The following is a 17002-nucleotide window of genomic DNA, read 5'->3' on the forward strand; positions in this document are numbered from 1 at the left end:
TTGGTGTTATATTTTGTCATTATTCTTCACGAAATACTCTTCAGTATTTAAAGGCAACTTCTTGTCCTATAGCTTATTTGTGTAGAATACTATTTACAATCAAAATTTTGTCAAGTTAACTGGAAATATTTTCGATTACAACAAATATAAAATAAATGGAACCAACGTTAATAGTTATTATTACGTACTACCAACTATACAATTCTAAGTCTTCATATTACATCTATATATTACTAATATAAGGCACTGAAAAGTTACACAAGAGTGTAATCAAAAGCACATTATGCAATTACTCACCCAATTGATTTTGTCCTTCTGCATTTGCTGCAGTACATTCTGCAACTTTGGCCCCATATCATCGCAGAACTTCTTAGCCAACTCCTGTGTATTCTCCTGCTGCTGGGGACTGAGAAGCACCGAAGTGAAATCCAGGTAGGCGTTGATAGTCGCCTGTAACTCTGGCACCGGCAGTTTTGCGACCGTTACGTGCTGCAGTGAGAGATAAGAAAGTTGGTTTAAACATGTTGATGTAAAGTTTAAAAGTATGTAAAATAATGAAGCATTGTGCAGATACCTTGATTGAACATTCATAACACCTAAGTAACATGCCTACAGGGCCAATATATTTCAATAAGTTTATTGTTTGCATTCGAATCCGAATCAGAGCGACGGTAGTATACGTTCCCTGTGACTAAGCCGTGAGGGTCAGAAAATGTTTGAAACTAACTATGGATATTAAATACTGAGCTCCAGAAAATGGAGAGCCGGGAGTCGGGATACCGTGAAATCTCTTACATCATGGCGATGCCACCTTATAAGTTTTAGCTTCAGACTAAGAGACTACATTAGAGAGAGTTCTGCGTCGTGATTAATAAGGAAGATGGTGAGCCTTCTGTGTCACACATGTCGAGTGGTAACTGGAGGTAGTGGTATATATGGATGGCTATGGATCTTTTGGATCTAAGGAATGGCAGTTACCTGACGATTTTACCGAGGAAATCTTAAATGCGCACATAGGCAAAATTGTGACCATTGAGGTCTCTATGCTTGTATTAAAAAACAAAACACAAATATTTAACTGTGATTGTAAAAACTTAAATATATTTAAATAAAGAATACTAAAAAACCGACACAACTAAGTTCAACGGCACAATTAGTTTTTTATTCCCAAACCTTTGCCATATATTTCGGTAATAAAACAACGCAACATGGCATTTAATGTAGCCCTATTGGAAAGGTCTTTCGCATCAATGCCAAAAGGCATCGAGTAGTTCTAGAATATTACAAACAAGAACAACCAAGAAGAAAGTTATAATACATTTATTTCAGACCAAAGACTATATAATGTTCTACCAAATCTTATATATTAACATTTTTTCTTAATAGTAATCTTTGTTGGTAATGTTAGTATACATATATTTACTATCTAAGCAAGCGGGTCACTTAAAGTTAAGTGTTTACTGCCGCTCATGGACACCTGGAAGATCAGGAGTTTTGTGTCGCCGGCCTTTTAGGTAAAAATACTCTCTTCTATTGAAGGGCCCTAAGTCGTAGTAGGAAATGCCTGGTATGGCAGCTAGTTCCATTGAGTAGTGGTATGTCGCAAGAAGTGTCTTAAAAAGATATAGATTCGAGCTGCGTTGTTTGCGTTCAAAAGTATGGAGATTTTATTCTCTAATAGGAGAGCCTCTACCTACAGGCCCAGAATCCTCTATGTGGTGTTGGGAACGAAACCTATAGCAACCTCAACCCAGGGACATCCGACAGCAAGCACCTCACCTTATTCTTCGCACTTCTATACTTTGATCAGTAATTTGATTAATATTAAAGACTTTGAGAACTAATCTGCGTTATAATAGTTTGATAGATTTATATTCTCGATGAGTTGGTTGGCTTGGTAAAATCGCAAGGGCTCTAAGATGATGCATCTACGCTTGTGTCTGTGAGACTTTGGGGTCACATTCTACTATTACACACAGACCTTTACTGGTGCAGGGAATACGGATATCAAATTCACTTCTACAAAGTGCATGGCTGATTCAGCAATTCTTAAAAATTCTCACCATCCTTGTACTACTATCGTGGTAAACAATTAGTAATAAGCTATATATTTTAGGGTCCCAAACTAACCGGACATTCGTCGTCCTCTGTTCCAGACATCTGCGTGCTCAGCCATTTCCTTGGCAGAGAGAGAAGAGACTCGCGCCATCCTGAAACAAATGATAATAAATTATTAGGAACAAGGATTATTTTTTGTAAAAACATAACCTCCTGACACCATTATTTTTAGCAACTCGATTCTAAACTAATGTCTTCACAAAAAGACAGCACTTACTTTGAATCTTAACAAATGTGCGCTGGGTTTACTTAATAAAAACAAAACCAAGTTTTATTGCTAAAACGTTGAGTCTATTCATGTTATAATCATTATTATTTATTTTATTTATTCATTTGGGAAACAAACAGATGCATCTCTAAAAGTATAAATCAGAAAAGAAATATAAACATAAAATTAAAGCTTTGGATATATCCACAAATAGTTTCACTGATAAAAAAGGATATAAAGCAAAACAAAACGCGACATGACAGAGAACAAAATATTTAAGTAGACAATACAAAGTTTATAAATCGGTAGAACGACGACAAAACACATACTAGTAGCCAAAATAAGAAGAAAGATACAAGGTTTACTACTCGAATAGTTGTTTTAACCTATTCTTAAATGAAGCAGTAGAGGAGTGCGAAAAAAGATCGATATTAGTAGCAGTATCCAAAGTAGAACACATCCTGTGAAGAGGCTCACGAAACCCAATGTTGGTTCTGGGAGTCTGAAGGTTAAAGATTCTCTGCAAGCGTAGAGATCTGGCAGGAATATTGAATCTTATGAGTTCGAGAAGATTTGAACAAGTTAGTTCATGTACGCATATTTTTCTTATAATGACACTTTTAAGTTCGATGTATTTAGCCTTTAGTATTTAGTAAAATTTCTTTTGTACAGCCTCCAGTTGTGTGACATGTATAGCGTAGTAGGGATTCCAGATTGGACTAGCGTATTCCAACTGAGACTGCACAAGCGTCTTATAGAGGTGAATATATGTGGTTTTGTCTTTGAAAGGTTTGGTGACACGCATTATGCAACCCTACATTCGGTAGCCTTTATTAATAATCAAGCTTATGTGTTTATCTAGGGATAATTTGGAGTCAAGAAGGAGCCCAAAATCACTTACAGAGCCCACACGTTCAAGGGAATGGTTTCCAAGGGTGAAGTTGGCCGTGATTGTTTTGTGTATTTTCCTTGTAAACACGATATTTACTGACATTTACTGTATTTTAATAATAATTTGTTTATTTTGCAGTAGTCATCTAGCCTATCGAGATCTTCCTGAATAACTTCCACATCAGAAAGTACAACAACCGTTTTATATAACTTTAAGTCGTCTGCGTATAACAAGTATTTGCAGTGTAAAAACATTTAGATATGTCGTTGATAAATAAAGAAAAGAGCAACGGCCCTAGGATTGAGCCCTGGGGGACACCGGATGTCACTACTATGTGAGAAGAAGTAAATCCATTTATTACCACTGATTGAACACTATTAGATAGATATGCTGTAAACCATCTTAAAAGATTGCCCTTAATACCATTAAAAGACCGCTTTTGTAAAAGCATCATATGGTCAACCTTATCAAAAGCCTTCTAAAAGTCCATGTAGATTGTATCTATCTGATGTTTATTATCTAAACCGCTAAAAATATAATTAGGAAAAGCAAGGAGGTTAGAAAGAGTAGATTTACCAGCTGCGAATCCGTACTGTTGGTCTATAATAATGTGCCTTAGGCTGGAATAAATTCGTCGGTGAACTATTATTTCCAAGATCTTAGGGATTGCAGAAAGTATTGAAATCGGTCGGTAATTTTCGACATCACTCCTTTCACCAGTCTTAAAGATAGGCGTTATATATGATAATTTTCAGCAATCAGGAAAAGTGCCACTGGACATACACTTATTGAATATAATCAGTAAAGGGACACACAATGAACGATGTGTATGTTTTAGAATAACTGGACTAATGTGAACTGGACCAGGACCTTTACTCGGATCAAGCAAATATAGTTCCTTACTGATCTCGTCTACATCGAAATACAAGTTATGCACAAGGATCTGAGAGTCACTAGAAAGGCTCTCTTCAACTGTGTACACAGCGTCTCCGAGTGAGTTTGAGGTTCAAATACTGACTGAAAATAACTCAACTATTTGTTTGGGATCGTCGGATGAAATCCTACCATACTTCATTAGTATGGCAGCAGTAGCGATTATAACAAAGTTTCATAAGATTTTTAACACGCGCTCTTAATAAAGAAAACTCTTGATAGCTGTCGAGCAAGCTTTTGTAGGTCTTCCAGCGACACCAGAGTTTCTTCTTACGATTAAGAGCTCTAATCAGCCCTCTGCTAAACCAAACTTATACTTACGGGATTTAGGTTTAGAGAATGGCAATCTACCTTATCGATAGCATTATTTATTAAGTCATAATCTGCATTAAAAAAAATTATTTGATTGAAAGTAGCTGATGTCATGACACAGTACTAAGAATGTCTAAAGGCGGGTGATGAGGAACAGGACCGAGTAAAGGATCATCAGAGAAATCAACACGCCCGGGAAGTGTTGTTAGGACTAGGTCCAGACCGCCGCCCATTGTTGTTGTGGATAACTTCATAAATTCATAAAAGACATGGTATGCAACAACAATTTCGATGACTCAGTATTTGCAGATTGTAGGGTATCTTGAGAGGATGACCAGATGAGATAAGGTAAATTAAAGTCACCTGTAATTATGAAATTACAAAATCGAGCGCTAGCAGCTAGTCATGCAGTTTTTGAAAGAATTTTAAGTATGCAGAGGTATGAGTAACGGGAGAAAAGGAACAAGCAGTCAGGAGGAGAGCAGCATGAGATGGCAAGTGAATGTATATTTCCTCCAAATCCGGGGCTTCAAACACAGTCAATCTGATAGATTTAATTCCTCTTTTCACCATAACTAAAACTCCACCGCCACCTTTTTTACGAGAGAATTGGATGTTTCTGTCCCGTCTAAATACATCATAACCTCCCGAATGCAACTCTCCATCAAAGACAGAATCCATCAACCAAGTCTCAACCAGAACAATAACATCAAATTTCCTAAGAAGAATACTATTTTTGAGTTTATCTATTTTACTCTTGATGCCTACACAGTTTTGATAGTAAATAGATAAGGTATTTTGAGCCATTATCCATAGTCAAAAATATGAAAGATAGGAAACAACGTGAAAATTATAGAAAAATGCAGTTTCGCAGTCCACACCGCAGTTAAAGAATATTTAAAGATCAAGATACTAACAAAAAAATATAGAAAATTTGAATACAATATAAAAAATATGTAAACTATACAAACGGGAATATAGTCATACTAATTCGGCTAGATCATCATTGGATCACACTTCGATGGCTTTAGCTTCATCAGTTTTTCTGACAAACATACAAAAGTTTTTACCCATACATACTTGTACCCTTTTTCCTTAGCGAGTTGCCTGACCTTACTGAAAAGTATTTTATTTTTCAGGGTAAGGTGCTAATTGACGTAGAATCGATTATTGTTTGTAACGCCATACACTGCCGCAGATCCTCCAAGCAATTGATCAACTGATAGAGTGCCACGCACACGCCGCGATAAAATCATCACGTTTTCTGCGACTGCAGTATAATATTTTTTGGGCGACCCGCAGGTACACCGGGCGCAACGCGGTGTACAGTTTTTATGTCAGAGTCTTTTAATTCGACGTTTAAAATGTTGCTGAGTGTAAAAGAGAGTTGTATAAGGTTTTCACCTTTACTTTCGGGCACATTTTGAATCTCAACATTGCAATTTCTAGAGGCTTGATCGAAGTGGTCGGGCCTGTTACGCAAGGTTTCAAGCTTGTGACGTAGTGACGCATTTCCTTCTATGTAGTGGGAGGGAGAGTAGAGGATCTCAAGACAGCCATTATGATTATATATTAACTTTTGCATATTTTATAGTTTATTAAAAATAATATTTATTTAAAGAATAATAAACATACAATGCTGCTTAACATCTACCCGCTCACGGTCTACAATCTATAAATACGACTAAAGGACTGGCTCATGAACATACCCTACGCAGAGTTGGAGCTTCTTCTGAGGCCTAGTATGTAGTACAGACTTTATTCATTCACTCACTGACTCACTCACACACTCACTTATGCACTCCAGTGTGTTGATAACAGTTAAAAATCAATAACAAAAAAAAATTACTAAATTATATATAAATTAAATGTTTTAAGGAATGTATAATTAAGTTTGTTATGAAAGAGGTTCCCAATTCTTACACATTGTAATGCAATTGTACTTAAAATGAATAATAATATAATAATAATAAATAAATAAATAAAATATGTTTATTATTAACTTTTATATACAATATTTCGTATTAACATTATAAGCAAACAATTTCCTATTCACGAGAATATTGTCACGAAAGTATTCAAATGATGTAAACAGTTAATTATCCTAAACAAATACCGGCTCAGTAGGAAGGGGTCGGATCTGTAATATCCTGTTAGGAATTGCGCCTGAAAGCGATTGCGACGTTTGTACAGGAGTAGTATATTTAGGTGATGGCCAAAACGAAGGAACTTACGTAAAAATCGATGGAGAATTATTTGGCTTTTGTTTCGCTTTTGTGCTTTTCCCTTTAAAAAAGGGTTAAATAAATATAAGCAATTAGTATTTAACGATATCAAATATAAAATAAATATGTTACTAGCGTATTTCTGTTATTAAAGAACTATTTTTATGAATATTTTTTTATTGAACCGCTTGAATTAGTCATCACACAGTCAATTAATACATAAAAATAATCGATTTTAGATAATATTTTACTAAATCTTTTTTTATTACAAACCTACAATAACTTCGGAGAACCTATAGAACCAACGGACATTTTTATTTAACTTTACGATACTAGAGTCAGGGAGACCTCGACATAAGATTTGTTTCCATTTGGGTAGTAAATTCATTATACTTAAATAACAAACGTCTGAAAACACAGAACTAATTTCCCGCAGGTAAATTTAATTAGAATTAATGAAAAGGGTCCAGAGGGTAAAAGACGTTCTAGCTAAATTGGCTCGTTCGTCACTGCCTTCGTTCGACACTGACCGAAAACCACTATACCCTGTCAAAAGCCTTTTACACATTTATATGACACTAGATAATATATATCATAATAAACTTAGAAATTCGAAATAATTTCCCAATTAAGCCCTTAAAACTGTTACTTAAATACCATCCGTATGACCTCGACGTTCGTTGTTCCAGAACTAAGCGTTTCTTAAGGCAGTTTTTGCCTATGTTGAACCAGCTGCCCACTGAACTTTCCGAACCAATTCGACTAAGGGTTCTTCAGAAAAAGAGCGTACCAATTCTTAAATGGCCGGCAACTTGCGAGCCTTCTGGCAATGTCCAGGGGCAGCAGTATCACTTAACATCTGGTGAGCCTACTGCCCGTTTGCCTCCTATTACATTTTTAAAACCATGACAATATGGACCTTTACTAGCTTTTATAGCCGACATTATACGGTACGCGTTTTAAATTATGTTAGAGTCTAAGTTTCGTAAATTTTTGAAGCTTTTTGTAAATATTATGTATTGTATCATTGTATAAATCTGTAGTATAATTGCATTTGGTCATATATAATTTAAGTTATAATACGTAAATTGCAGTAAGAGTAGACTTGTATATAAATAATGACCCACCGAGCCTTTCAATAACGAAACAGCTGCTAAAATTACATAGATTCAAAGTAAGGATGATAATCGAAAAAAAAGTATATGTAACAGAATTTTACAAGTTATTAAAAAAAATATAAATTAAAGATGATAAATTATGTGTTTTAATCTATGCTTACCGCGAAACAAATTAATATTTCGAAGGGGATTAAACGCGGGAACTGTGAGTCGAACAGCAAATGTATTATAACGTCCCTGGTACGGTTTGCTTTAAAAACAGTCTTACTAGTTAGTATGTTCAACGATTCCCAGGTGGAAATATTATATCTTAATAGAATTATACTTGATATAGAGATAATAGAGAATGAAACTTATAAATTTCTACAAAATATAAACCTCCTCATTCAATTTTAAATTCAATTTATGCAGTCTATTTACGTTGAACGTATTTATTCCTGTCTGGAGTCTAGGTCTTCTATTTCACTCAGAACGCACCTGAGACTAGCGACTTATCTTGGAACACGAGATCCTCATTAATAAGATTCTCAGCTTATAAAGGTTTTTTAAACTACGTCTTAAAAGAATACTAGAGAAAGGTATGGCTATCACCAAAGAACTTCATTTTTATGTGCGCATTTAACATTTTTCACGTACGATCAATGAAACATTGACAGGGCACGCCATTTTGGTGACGTTGATACACGTCTGTCTGTCCAAGAATAAATCTGAATAAGATGACGCATGTATTGAATTCACCACATAGATTTTGAGTAGTTATAAATAAATTAAAAGGCCTTTTTATTTCTCGCAAAAGAAAGTAAACTTAACGCTGTTAATTAAAAAAAAAACATTTTTACTTTTCTTTTTGTGTGGCTATTTATATGTTCGTCTAACTACTATAAACTGATTGAAACAATACGGCTTCTAGTTCCAACTATTAAGGGTATTAATGAATAGTCTATCATGTTCATGACATCTTTTAACTTTTCTATCTTATTGAAAAAGAGAATCTAGTTAAAACGATCCAATTATCATCATATAAATCAGTGGAGCAACCTTTTTTTAGGTCTGGGGCTCAGATTTTTGAGTCTGTTTCATGATCATGTCTCAATCTAATAGTGATCAGCCTCCTGTCGTCGGCGTCGACTTTTTGGGCCTACGGCAAGCCGGTTTCCTCACAATTTTTGAGGTAATGTTAAATACGCAGATAGACAGAAAGTCCATTGGGGATCGAACCTACGACCTCAGGGATGATAGTTGCACGCTGAAGCCACTAGGCCAACACAGCTGCAATCAAGACAATTACACTAATTTATTTTTATGAATACATTCGATGGAAAATAAACGATTTTAGTTTATAAACTATGAAAACGAAATAACGATTACCCTGGATATTTAATTGGTAATACAATTGTTAAAACCACTTTGAACTTTATTAAACATAAACAAACTATAGCCGTAAAGTGGGGAGTAAATTTTTCATTAAGGTATCATGTATAAAAGTAATCCGTTTTGCCCCCTTCGCCCCACCGGCAGATGTTTTTTTTCCCACGGGGATCGTATACGAATATTTGCTCAGTAACTTACACCTACAACTTGCCTGATATTACCCATCGAGATAAAATTCGTGTTGAATTCATCGTTTCAAGACTGTATTAAGAATCCTGCAATAATAATATACCAGTACTTCATTAAATTCATGGCTTCTTTTCATGTAAGTAACTTTGGTAAGAAATATTTACAACGTTTTTAACTTAGTCCAACATACAATCTCAAAATAACTACATATATTCATATACTAGTAGTTAACCAAGTAAAAATATGAACGCTAACAGAATTCATGTTAAATTGTAATCAATTTAACATTTACTACCAGTTAGAAATTAATATTATATATATTTCAAATATTTATTTGAATTGGAGCAAATGCATCCCAAGGATTAGGATCATTTTAATTAAATTAATAGTATAAATTTAATTTCGCTTGGGAGTTTTTTGTATAGACTCGTATATATATTTTTTAATGATTTGACTTAAATATACGTTGTTATGAACGGAATAATTGTTTAATTACCGACTATACAGGCACTCCCTAGTGTCCCTATAAGCGGTATATGTATTGTTACATACTATATTCCTGTCAATCATAAAGTTTTTTATTATTATTATTGATGAAATGGCAATTTCGTGATGGTTTTTCTTCCATAACCAGCCTCACGTTTGACACATGATAATTTTAAAGTGTTTCGTATAAAATTCATGTGTAATGGCCGACAAAAAACTTAGTAATTTATCTTAACATTTTTATAATAAAGTTATCAAAGATAAGTGACAGGGATTTTACAGAATTCTAATTTTATCAACACAGTCGATTTTTAATTAAAAATTGAAACTTCATATGTTACATCTACAAAGAAAGAAACAAATTACTTTATTATATACAGGAAATTTAGGTACAGTAAAGTGCACTAGATATACAGGGAATCCTATACTATATTAATACATTGCATGGAGTTCAAATGCCGATAAGACTTGAAGCCTAAATGACAAACCAATGAATGCGCTATTGCAACATGCGACATGCAGTTAGTCAGACAGTATTTCAACGTGAAGTTTAATAATTACTTTATTTATTTAGTTGGTACTAAATAATAACTTCGTTATATGTATAACAGATAACACAAAAATTTTAACAAATGCAACGGGCTTCCATTTCGCTAACAAGCGACTCTTCCAGGCAATAAATGTGAGAAAATTAATTAAATCAGATAAGTGCAAAAAAACATATAATATATTAAGACAAAACTAAACAGGAACCAAAAACAAACTAAACTAATAAAAGGATACATAAGAAATTATCGTAGACTCCGGAATCTTCTACATGGGTAACACTGAGAATGTTTAGAACGGGCCAGTTAGAAACATTGCTATTGATTTTTTTTTTTAATTTCAATTTTAGAACTCTGTGGTAAAGTAATTTTGTATATTGCATTCATTTGTCATTTGTTTTTGTGAATTGGCGCCAAATCTGAAACTCTTGTTACACGTGAAAATAGACCTAACGCGAAAAAAAATTCGGTCAATGATTTAATATGACTTTCACGGTGGGCTTACTCATGATAAAATGCGATTTCTTCATGAAGCCCCATCTGCTGCCACTATTTACAATTGGTTTAACGAGTTTAAGCGTGGACGTAGCAATCTCAATCATGATCAGCGCGAAGGTCGTCCTTTAACAGCGACTACTGAAGATAGCATCAGTGCTGTGTGACCCATGATAGAGGAACATAAGAGGATGACCTATAAGCAGATACGGGCAAGCTTAGTCATTGGTTTGAGTCAAGTTCAAAAATTATTACACGTACATTTAGGCGCTAGGAAGCTTTGTACCAGATGGATTCCCCATACTTTAACCGACAACCAGATACACTGGCATGGACTGATGAAAATTTGACTATGGCAGCTGTCGAGATAATGAGTCATCCGCCATACAGTCCTGACCTGGCGCCCTGTGACTTTCATTTATTCCCAAGAACTAAAGATACAATTCGAGCTATTCGCTTTACGAGCCCTGAAGATGCGGAGAAAGCGTACGAAAATGCCATAGAAGAGACCCCGAGGGAAGAATGGGCCCACTACTTTTCTCAGTGGTTCCAGCGAATGCGACGATGTGTAGAGAGCAACGTAAATTACTTAGAAAAACAATAAAAGTATTGGCAACTTTCTACATTAAGCCGTTTTTCATTTTCTAAACATTTTCAGTGTTACCTTTACTAACAAAAGTTACATTTCTACGAAATATGTGTTAAAAACCCGCTGAATCATTTTCGCCGTGTCTATTACGGTCCCGTAAATAGATTTCTAAAATTGCGCGCTATAAAAATGTACGAGGTTCATTTTAAACAGAATTTGCAGTAACATACGTTGGTCTAGTTCACCCTTCGAAGCCAGAGTTTAAAAGTTGCTTTCATGAAACAAGCTTAGTATGTAGCAGTTTCAGGTTTAATGAATTGCATTTTAAATTTCATTATTTAAATTCGTATGTTTAAAGGAATATTGCTTAATAAAATATACTTATAACATTTTTATTTTCTTTCATTCGTTATTTGTTTGGATAAAAAAAAACATTATTAGCAGTAAATTAGCAAAACTATTGTAAATCAGTTGGAAAATGTAATAGACTCGAAACAGGTTAATTCCAAAAGCTCGCTATCACCAAGTGTAGTGTGTCCTTATTTGTTTTTAAATATCGCTTCCGCTACCTTGTATGCCTTGTACTTCAAAGGCGGGTTACCATGCCTACGCAGGTGCGCTATCGATCGCAGGTGTGCCACTACCCCGACACCCACGTACCGGGCCAAAAACCACGTACATAAGCTACAAGATTTATTATCATTTCAACAGTCTACGTCGCCTACTGTAAAAAGTACTCACAAATTGCTGTTTAACATTAAAACAATATATTACGAGGTTGGTATAGAATTGGGGCTTTTCGCAGTATCACAAGAATCTCCTCGTGCCTTCGAAGTTTCTGGTTCGATGTTCAAAATAACATTGGTTTCCGATTGCCACTTTCATATATATAAAAAAGATCTTCCGCCCTCGGCTGTAGATAACTCGATAAACGAATATAGCACCATAACAAAATGAGTATTTAACAATTACTTATTAAGTATTATTTGAATAATATTTACCTTGATACTGATAATACAATAACCAAAGTTTTGCATAATGTTCCTCGCTAATGATATCTGGCATTATCGCGTGTCCTGTTACAAAACCCTGATGGATGCTTACACGAGGGGAATGAGTATGTTATGTTTGTAATTCGTTTTGTTGAGATCGTGATAACGTTACACTTAGTAGCAGAATTGTATCAATTCGATTCGTTTATGCAACAGAGTATATTGAATTTTTATAACTTAGTTAACTTATCGAGGTGATTTTAACGATATTTTTAAATATGTTTTATTAAAAGAAGTATCAAAAATGGTACATACACTTTTTGTTATTAGCTATCGTAGTCCGACCTACGGCGTAGCACCTATGCAACCGCGTAGCATAATTTATGTTTCACCGTAACTAGTTTTTATATTTTTATCTATAACTAGAGGACCCGACAGACGTTGTCCTGTCTTAACTATGAATATTGATTACCAATATAATAACTCCGATGAAAATATTTCTTTTAGACGATGTTTATTTTTTTACATCCTCTTTGACGATATTGCTGAACGCATTCTGGGAATGTTATGTCAAACGCCATAAGGTTACATCAAATAACTTTGAATGAAAATAGAAAACAAAAAAATTGGTTACCGTAACAAATTAAGGATTACTTAATATGGTGGTTAAGTATTCATAAATTTTCTTATATTCCGCGCAATTCATAAGAACCTTTTCCTGACAATAACAAACACAACAAAAAAAAGAATGAGCCAAATCGGTCCAGCCGTTCACGAGTGATGCCGTGACCAAGGAAAATAGGGATATTTATAGATGACAATTACACAAATATATCCATCCCGTTACATTATACCCGTTTGGTCTTAGTATTTGTATAATTATATAAGACATACAAATTTCAGGATAAATATTTTCTATGTCAATAGATAAAAAAATATCTAACAGTTACAATACCTTTCCAAGCGGCTTGATCTCTTGGCATTGCGTAGATATGTGGATATTTGTACTGTATTTTCTAACGCATTTAACAAGAGTGTGAGAGAGAGTTATTCGGATTAATACCTGCAGCTGAGTCATGATCGGACGTCGAAGCAGAACACGAAATTCCAGCCGTATCACCTCGACGTCCGTTGTTCTACAACTAAGCGTTTTTGCAGCGCACCTATGTGAAACCTACCCTACTGAAGTATCTGCTAACAAATTCAACTAAGGGTCTTTAAATAAAAGAGCGCGAGCCCTCAAGCATCGAGATTGCATCAATATTTACCTGTGAAGCCATGAAACACCAACAAAATGATGACATGCTATCATAACTTCCTTTCAATTTCGTTCTGGTGTCATGCTTTAAGTTATTATAAATAAATGTAATAGATTTTTATCTCAACAAACAAATATAATTATTAGCAGCTATGTCCTTTACACAAGTATTGGATATGTTTTTCTTGTCACGTGAGTGATGAAGATCTTTTCAACGATAGTAACACAATTACGGAATTTGAACATATCTCTTCATTTAAATAAGTGACCAACCGTGTAGGAGCTTACGTATAAATGTAACCTGCTAACGTCGCATACGTTTAAGTTACCTAGTATTATACCTACCAATTTCATATCATTGTCCAAATAAAATTTCTATATACACGCACCGTAAGGAAGATTAACAATATACAAAATATATAATTCAATGCTCACGTTTCAAAGCGTTATCGGCAAAGGCTTTGTAGTTTGTACGGCGTAAGTAATTTAGTATTGAAACCACGTACTAACAGCGGTTTAAATATTGGAGGGGCGAGACCGGTGGGCGAGCTTGTTAAATTTTCACGGCTCGCTTCACCCCTTCCTCTTGAAAGGACGAAGGACTATTGTATTTTTTAGGATCGTGTCGAATTAGGTAATAAAAAATCGTGTAGGGTTAGCACAATAGATGAAGTTAAGCAATGTCAATAGAAGGTGTAGTAGTCCCGAGTTAATAATTAATGAGATTTTGTTCAGTTCAATATTTGATTATGTTAAATAATTAATTAAGTTTTGGTGTCTGTGGTTTGGTGTCATGTTTATAACTATGAAGAATAGAAGATTATGGAGAACTGTACTACCACGTGTTCCCGTAAAAATTATAAATCATTACTTACGTCTAATACACATATTTATATTTCTATATTTGGATATTACACGATATTATACAACGTGCTAACCCACGCCATCCAGCTAAAATTCCAATTGGCGGCCATATTCCATAGATAAAAGAAGGACTGCTGAAGTCACCCGCTGGAGAGGGCCTCCAGATAACACAAAACGTATGAAACCCACAAAAGCGATGGGATGATAACATAATTACGGTTTTGGGGAGAAATTAATGGCGGAAGCTAAGAACAGTTCCAAATGGAAAGTTTAAGAGGAGGCCTTCACCAAAAAGGTGTACTGTTCAATCGGAAATAACAATAACTGACGTAGATCAGGAGTATTAAAAAAAAATTAATCCTTTTGATATGTAATTTTTAACAGTATGGAATTATTAACGGTATGGATAATTATTATGTATATAACAAACAATAATTATACTCAATTGTACCACAGACAATTTTTATACTGAACCTGTTGTCAATAAAAATAAATATTGTCCAATTAAAAGTGTCTAACTAAACGAACCCTTTTCCGTTTATAAATTGACTAGAGATATACTAAGCTCAGTGTAATCAATAGAAAACAAAGCTTGTATGAGTGGCACTCGGTCGAGAGCCATCGAGAGGGTAGAGTGAGCCTTTTCTAATTAATCCAACGTAATATATTTAGTATACATTAAATGAATACCTAGTTCTGATCATGTTGTATTGTCTTTGGTTAACATAGCTTTTACACATTGAAAGAAAAGAATTTTTAACCGGATTTAAGCTATTTGTATTATTATAAACTTATAATTAGAGGACACCGCGAGTCATTTCTGCAAAAACCTGTCATCTTTTAGTTGATATCAACTCCGGGGAAATAAATACAGATAACACAACTTACCCTACAGCTGTGATACTTTTGACATTCAACACCTTTTGTCTTCAGTGACCGTGACCACGCACGCAGTAAAGCACGCGAAACGTCGGAAAAAATTAAATTTAAAATTATGTAAATAATTATACGTTTATAATAATACAAATAGCTTAAATCCGGTAAAAAAATTGTTTTCTTCCAATCTGATCATGTTGCTATTAGGTTCTCATAGAACAGCAAATGAGAATAAATTGAACATAATAAAACTTTACAAATCATATAATTATAATAGAACGTTTGTCAGTTCACTCAACGGATAATATAAATAGTAATTTCATTTTCATTAACTATCATAATGCCACATGCATTCCTTTTCAGAACGTTACTTCACACTATCCAAGGGTATGGATAGTTGGGGTGGTTGATGCCTCCTTCTTATGTACTGACCAGGCGCACTGAGGCATGAAGCACTGCTGACTTGCAATGCAACAATTTTCTTTCAGTAAGCACGAATCCTTGTACTCTCAGCTTGGTGGAGCCAGCAATAAATATTGGCCTACGATTGCCATGGATAAATAAGGTCGATACTTAAGGGAGAATGGGGCAAAATTTTGTTTAAATTAATGCTATTAAAGCCTTTGAAATGAATAAATAAGGCAAATTAATGAGTTTAATTGTAAGTAGTTAGTGAAATTGTAGATGTCTGTAATTACGTATGTAAAACAATAATTATTAGGAGTGGTGCGAGGTCGAATGAAATAAACATTCATTTGATTTTAAATATGGAATATATACACTCCAGATTCACTATATTTTTAAATGGCTTTCTACTGCTCACTTATCTGCTACTTTTAAATGTCCAGTGAACTGGCTATCTCGCTCTTACAACTTAATTACTAACGTTTATAACAATCCAACTTAACGCCACTTTGTTTATTATGCTCTTAATGAGGTTCAATTTCTATTTAGTTCTGTTTTTTTTTATGGTTGCTTGTCAAATTATTTATCTTGTTAGCTTTCTAATGTTCTAATATAATTTGTGTGATTGATGGGTGTGGGTGAGTAAAATTTGTGATGTCATATTTTCTTGTATAATTTAATACATACATGTTGTATTTGAAATTAATAGATAAAATGATAAATATATTTTTATTATCTGAAATGTTTCAAATTTTCTTTGTGTATATAATTTAGGTATATAAAACGCCAAAAATATATATAAAAAAACGTGTAAATGAATAAAGATCACAATAACAGTTGGGCTAGTAATTAACCGACAGCAATTCTGAAACCCCAGTAGAATTTTAACTACCCGTTAATTAAGATGGACTACGAAAAGTAAAAACGTAAACATTTTCTTCATTAGACTAATTTCTTTTAGTTTAAGTGGTATTAAAAATTCATGTCTAATTTTAAATTACGTAGCGAATTGTCTAATTTTAAATTACGTAGCGTTGCCTTACTAAACAAAAGCCAAAATACGGTCGTACCAGCGTTTGATAGAAATAAATATTCTCGGGATTCAATTACGTGACACACATATAAG

Source organism: Pieris brassicae, chromosome 4, assembly GCF_905147105.1.
Source record: "Pieris brassicae chromosome 4, ilPieBrab1.1, whole genome shotgun sequence".
Lineage (NCBI taxonomy): Eukaryota > Metazoa > Arthropoda > Insecta > Lepidoptera > Pieridae > Pieris > Pieris brassicae.